The sequence below is a fragment of the Bombus bifarius genome, unplaced genomic scaffold, assembly GCF_011952205.1.
Source record: "Bombus bifarius isolate JDL3187 unplaced genomic scaffold, Bbif_JDL3187 scf7180000009985_frag, whole genome shotgun sequence".
NCBI classification, from domain to species: Eukaryota; Metazoa; Arthropoda; class Insecta; order Hymenoptera; family Apidae; genus Bombus; species Bombus bifarius.
Genome location: NW_022885454.1, coordinates 12,594 through 20,193, shown reverse-complemented (window position 1 = coordinate 20,193; position 7,600 = coordinate 12,594). Strand labels below are relative to the sequence as shown.

General features: G+C 35.2%; 1 long non-coding RNA gene across 1 annotated transcript; it reads right to left on the bottom strand.

The window, feature by feature from the left end:
• Window positions 1–3,303: 3,303 nt before the first annotated feature.
• Window positions 3,304–4,203, bottom strand: LOC117215985. The gene is made up of 3 exons (XR_004489263.1): window positions 4,165–4,203; window positions 3,769–3,867; window positions 3,304–3,658 (listed from the first exon to the last, which is right to left on the bottom strand). It is a non-coding gene; the product is annotated as an uncharacterized LOC117215985 (long non-coding RNA).
• Between the last annotated feature and the right edge of the window lie 3,397 nt (window positions 4,204–7,600).

The following is a 7,600-nucleotide window of genomic DNA, read 5'->3' as shown; positions in this document are numbered from 1 at the left end:
ATATACATGGCAATCCGATAGATAAAGGAGCCTTAGAAATGAAGGAAACGGGAAAATTACCTCGTTATGAAGATTTAATGTTAGAAAAAGCAAGATTGAATTACGATTCTGGAAAATACATTGTATTCCTACCGATAAAGGAAAATAGAAATATTCCAATAACACCAGAAAATTTATTAAACTCGCTAAGATCTCTATTAGACGCAGTAAATGAAAAACAGTTAACTTCGTTCAGCATTAGCAAAGGAAACTTGGAGGAAATACCCTGGCGATATACAATCAGAAAATTAAAGGAAATATTTATGGAAAAAACCTTAACCATCACCATTTGCACTGGGGAAGTAATTACCCCATCTGTGGAAGCGCGGAACAACATAATACGAGAAAAACATGAATCAAGCGTAGCAGGACACAAAGGAATAACAAAAACTTATCAAAGAATACGACAACATTACTATTGGGAAAATATGAAAAAGGAAATTCAAGATTACGTAAGAACATGTAAGGAATGTCAATTGAAGAAACTCACAAGAATAAAAGCAAAGCAACCAATGGTACTTACAGACACACCAGGTAAAGCGTTCGATAAGGTTAGTATGGATATTATAGGTCCATTACCAAAAACCCAAAAGGAAAACGAATATATATTAACTATCCAAGACTTATTAACAAAATACTCAATTGGGATTCCACTAGGAGGAATCTCTTCAGCCGAGATAGCGGACGTTTTTGTAAAGCGATTTATTTGTCGTTTCGGGTCACCGAGAGCTACTCTCACTGATCAAGGAACGAACTTTACATCCTCACTAATGAAGAAAGTAACAAAGAGATTCCGCATCAAACAATATACCACGACGGCATATCATCCACAAAGTAACGGTTCAATCGAAAGATCTCACCACGTGCTGATAGAATATCTCAAATTATACATTGAAAATTCCAAAAATTGGGACGAATGGGTAGAATTAGCTATGTTTTCCTATAATACCTCTGTACACGAAGGAACGAAATTCTCCCCGCACGAATTAGTTTTTGGACATCTAGCCAGAGAACCTACTGGTGAAGTAATAATCGAAGAGAACATGGAACCAACTTACGCAGAATATCTCGAAGATCTGTTTGATAAAATTAACACCGTACAACGAATGGCAAGAGAAAATTTGATAAAATCCAAACTAAGACTAACGATCGACGAATTAACCCTCAAGATTTTAAAACAGGAGATTCGATATATCTACTAAAAGAACCTAGTAAAGGAAAATTCTCCGATCAATATACTGGACCATACAAGGTACTAGAAATCTTGCAGAACCAGAACGTCAAGATTGAAGTAAAAGGGATTCCGCGAACAGTGCACTTAAACAAGCTAAAACTAGCGCATAACCGAAATAAGCAATGAATAAAGTGATTTCAGTGGGCAACGTAGTGCAGTAGTGTATGTTGTAGTGCTGTTCGTCGAATAATACAGATATCGAACACCTAAAAGAGAAAAGGAAAAATTATTATATGTACTCTAATTATTGTTTGAATATAAAACGTGTTGATTCAATAAATAATTAAAAGAGTGAAAGTGAAAGTTACCTTGCGAACAAGTGATCAACAAACAAGAAAGTGTACGTGTAAGTATAGGTTATGGATCGTTGTTCGCGGAACATAATGTATGACAGCTACCTAAAATAAGTGAATAAATTAGTCTCAATTGTCTCAGTACAAAATACAAGGTTACTAAGTGTTATAACTATATTGTGGATAAATCAAAAGGAAGTGTGACACTGTTTGTCGAATAATACAGATAGCGAAAACCTAAAAGAAAAAAAAGGAAAATTATCAGGTGTACTCCAATTATTGTTTGAATATACAACGTGTTGATTCAATAAAAATTAAAAGAGTGAAAGTGAAAGTTACCTTGTGAACAAGTAATCATCATACGAGAAGGTTTACGTGCAAAATAGGTTATGGATCTCGGTTTGCGAAACACCATGTACAACAGCCAGCTGAAAAATAAATGAACAAATTAACTTCAACTGCCTTAATGCAAAATACAACAGTACTAAATGTTATAACAATACTATGGAAGCATGGCACTGTTCGTCGAACAACACAGATGGCGGAAACCTGAAAAGAAAAAGAAGTTTATTACAAATGCTCCGATTACTGTTTGAATGTAAAACGTGTTAGTTCAACGAATAACTAAAACAGTGGAAGTGCAACTTACCTCGTGAACAATTAATCACCATACAAGGAAGTGTACATGCATGAATGTCGCAGATTAACAAGAAGAAATAAAATAGCTGATAAGTGTAGAAAGTGGTTAGAAAATAATTAAGATAGATTAATTGAAAGTAAAAGGATATCTTATTATGTATTAATCTACGTAGTATTGTTATATTATTATATCTAACATGTAGAAGTGGATTTTGTAATACACAATAGCGGTCGCACACACAATGCATTATACACATATTAAACTAAATAAACTAAACAGTACCTTTATGGCCACAGATATAAGACGATTGAAGACAACCGTAGTAAGTATCCAAGGCATATCGAAGAATCAGGTGATGTTGTGGGAATGATCTAGGTAAGTGATGCAGCATCGGAAGAGTAGAATCTGAAGAATTACAGACAATGTTAATCTAACAAGTAGGTTTTAATCACTAATAAGGGAACTAACTCATATCATACACAAAATAATAGCAAATAGCAAGTACATGCAATAATAAATTAATAGGGAAAATAAGAAAGGTTAATAAACACAGGAATAGGTTAGAAATTAATCAAGATAGACTAACTAAATATTAACAACATGACTGAACTCGGTGCAAAGGAATAAAGTTACGTTACACAAAATATCTGGTAACACAATACACAAAAAAAAAGAAAAAAAACATTAACTAAATTAAACAAGATTTATATAAATGCGAGTCACGTATAATCAAAACAATGACTATCGAAATTCGAAAACAACACAATCTATGCTATCGCATTAAGGTAGCACACGGTATTGACACACACAATATCATGAAACACAAACAATATTACAGAAACACTACAAAATAAACTATAATGATTAACAAATTAACTATTTCAACAACACGCTACTGTTGACATTAAACAAACGATACACGCAAGCGACCATGTTGAAAATTCGTCGCACGCACCCCAACACAAATAATAGCTAATACAATGTAATACAGCATTATAATAGCAATGCTAGGTACTGAAAAAAAAATATAATAAAAAAAAAAAGAAAAAAGAGAGAGAGATAAGGAAAATATATATAATAAATAACAACTAACATAATCATAACTTATTATATATATATTATACTACATACAGGGATACAGTATTTGTACAAAGGGACAGGTCCGAACGAAACTTATAAAATTATAAAATATATATATATTAACTGTTTTCGTATGTATGTACAGAACAGGTGGCGAGTTCATCAACCCTAACATAGAGGACCCAGACGGGCCCGTACCCGCATTCGATCTGGAAGCGACGGAGGATGTTCAGTCTTGCCTTTGTGTTCGGTTGATACGTTCCGTCTACCATTTAGATAACGGTCATCTTTGTCAAGACTGTTTCGATAACTTAGATCCAGACGACCAGGACCAATGTGACGACCCACCCACTCATTTCATATGCGGAGTATCTGCAAGAACACGAATATCATATTGTCGTATGTGTGATATAAACCTAGCGGACCTACAACCCGCTATATCATGCCTCCAATGCATGACCGTTTACACTAATCTAACTCACCTTGAAAGAAACTTTTTAGTTCAAGGAATAGCAATCCGCGCCGTGGAACTATAAAGTACTTGTATGCTACGCACAAAACCAAATACTGATGCTATCCACCTGTAAACAAACAACATTTATAACTATACATATAATTTTCACTTATGTTTACCAATATATGTATACACCCATGTTGTAAAGTAGGCTATATCTATAACACTCACTTCCATTGATAATCCAAGTGACTCGTAAAATAAGTCGTCATATTTACCATTACACGCACATATATATATATATATATATATATATATATATATATATATTCAAAGACAAGCTATATTTGTAATATCTATTCCTATTAATGATATATACTTATATATTTATAACAATAAAACAAATCTCATCTATACTACTTACCAATATGTATGCATATATGTATATAATTATAACCCAGGTAGCATTCATGAAATTTATTTTCACCGATAACATGTACGTAAAACCTAAAATAAAACAAAGGATTTTAACAATAAAAAAAGAAAGAGAAAAAAGAGAGAAAAAATACATATAAATATAAAACTTTTCTTTTTCTATATACATATATTAATAATAATAAAAGGTTATTCTTATTACTAATAAACTCGAGAGTAAGAAACGATTTAATAAATTGTTAATAGGAAGATGAATCGCCTGGTTATCGTACTTACCCTCATCAAAATAGCATATGGCCTGGTAGGATATGACTGCAATGGCAACCACCTCAACGTTACCACTATCTCTCTAAACTCCATTGGGGACTGCAGCATACAGCCTGCGATGACTGAAACCCAAGATATTTATATTCAACTACTGCAACTCTCAGAATTCGAATTTACCAGTGTAAGGCAATGCAAGGTGCAAATAACTCGAATTATATATTACTGTGGCATGCACTACCACACGTCGGCAGTGCATAACGGATTCGCCGAATACCTCCATGAAACAACCGCCCAACAATGTGCAAGGATGCACCAAGACGGCACGTTTTCACTCGGACCACAAAACCTTATAGTAGGCCTAAAAGATAATGCAACAGAAACAAGGTCGCTTGTCCTAGCCGGCAAGTTAACAGACGACGGCAGCTGCCAGGGAACACAGTATGTAGACCCATACGGGAGCTGGGAAAAGGTCGTCGTACAAGCCACAGTAAGGATAAGTTTAAAATCAGCAGTTGTGCCAGTATGGATCAAGGCGAACAAAATTCTACTGAAATCAGGAACGGTATGTACCCTTAGCGAAGGAAACTGTCCAGACGCTGAAGACGGATACACTTATCGGCAACCACAACCACCCTCACCATGCAAATTTGATCAGTACGATGTGCTATATGAAGGAATTGCTACAAAGATCCAGGAAATAAAAACCAACAGGGAATCAGCACAACCAGTTTACGCACTAACAACGCAGGAAGTAACATTTGCACTGACTAAAACTGGAGAACAGCCACTGTGTGGATATACCCTACTATCCACTGAACACTCCAAATTGTTCCTGTTAGAAACGACAAGAGGAAATACGTTTATCTCCAAAAGCAAGACAGCAGTCGAAAACTTGGACATATTCGCATACGTCAACTCAAAATTCATTTACGTAGAGAAACATATTAAACGACAAATGACAACATTATACCATGATATACTGACACAAAGGTGTACCACACAGAAGAAACTAATAGAGAATGCTTTAAGCTTAGCAATCTTACTGCCCGATGAATTTGCATACACCATAACCAAAACCCCAGGACACATGGCCCTGATCGCAGGAGAGGCAGTCCATATAGTCAAATGCATTCCGGTACAAGTAAAGGTACGACATACAACAGAATGCTACTCGGAGCTACCCGTTTGGCAAGGGAATCGCACCGCATTTTTAACGCCAAAAACACACATCCTAACGCAACACGGAAACCACAGAGAATGTAGCGCGGTACTACCTACGCTATACAATATCGACGGACACTGGCACAAATTCGTACCAAAACCCATGGAAACAATTGCACCACAGGAACTCCGCCCGGACGTGCGCCAAACGTGGCAATATTCAGCACCATCGTCGTTGGCCACGAGCGGAATATATACCCAAAAAGACCTGGACGCACTACGGGACCACGTCATGTTCCCGGCAGAAAAATCTGCAGTCTTGAACACATTGGCCAGAGGAGCAACAGGAAAAACAATCGTCCCTGGAATAGTAAACATCCTGGGAATGATGGACGAAAACACATTAACGACAATAGCGAAAAATACCGTATCAAGCTTATGGACTGGGTTTATGGAATTTGGAACTGTCAGTGCAGCAATATTTGGAATACTCGTAATATTTAAACTAATCAAGACGATAATAGATATAGCCATACACGGATACCAGTTACGTGAAACTTACGGATGTGAAATCGCCCTATTAGGAGCAATATGCGGCTCAGTCACCCACCTGCTACTATACCTCAAAAGAAAACGAAATATCGATGATCAAACAGCACAACCTCAAGGGATATCGATAACACCGGTAGTCACTCAACAACCAACGACATCTACGTCCACCTTGAGCGAACTCAGAGACACCATCAGTCAAATTTCCTTTGGAAATTTGAACTCCAAGGGCGAGGGTGTCACGTCCCGCGCTCCGCACGCGCCGTAACAAGAACAAGAAAACCATTCTATACAAAACGCGCGAATAAGGATTTGAATGCACAAACGAACACACGGCGCTACGAAACTAAAGGAAGGAGTAACAAAACGAGGGCGACTAATAAATCCAACCAGTATAAATTAAAATAAATAAAACCAGCTAATGGATTGAACGAGCTACGAACCAAACAAATAACCCGGGAAATAAGAATAACTACAAAAGGGGAAATAATTGAAAGGCCAGAAATACATATATATATAAATATATTTTAATCAATCAACTTGGAGAGTTACATATAAGTATAAACATATATGCCGAACATGTAATAACCTAGTAAATATTAGAGACAGTGCTTCCAATACTATGCAACAAATACAATATTATCAATTTATGAAATATAAGTATATATGAAGTCAAAAACTAATAGTTTAACGAATACATAAAACACACAATATTGTATTATTAAAGAAATAAAGGTTACATTGTCAGAAATATATATATATGTGTGCGCATTCTATCAAATAAATAATCTAAGATACATACTTAAAACTAGCCTACATTCCGGTAAAGAATTATAAAATAAGAACTACATTACGAAACATGCATGTCTATATATAAATATATAAATTATATTCTAAACTAAACCACTATTAATGTATGCGCATTCTACATTATTGATTCAAATCGATAATCTAAGATACATACTTAAAACTAGCCTACATTCCGGTAAAGAATTATAAAATAAGAACTACATTACGAAACATGCATGTCTCTATATAAGCATATAAATAATCTATTTTCTAAACTAAAACTACTACTAATAATCTACAAAAGAAATAGAACACACAACACAACACTTGGGACTAAGCGACAACCTGTCGATAGGCCAAACGCTCAAAATAATTAACACCGCAACGACTTGAGGAATTGCATACAGAAATTCTATCATCAAACACAAATATGTAAAAACACATTAAACACACAATAATCTAGAAACAAAACCTCCCATACTATGTTGTCACAATACAAGATATACATGAATATATGAAATCAAATGATTGACACATAACCTCAAACACACAACATTACATCGCTAAAGAATCTAAATGAAAATCACACTGCCAGAAATATATACATGTGCGTGTGCGTGTTCTATCTTATTAAAAGAAGTTAATATAAAATAATTAAC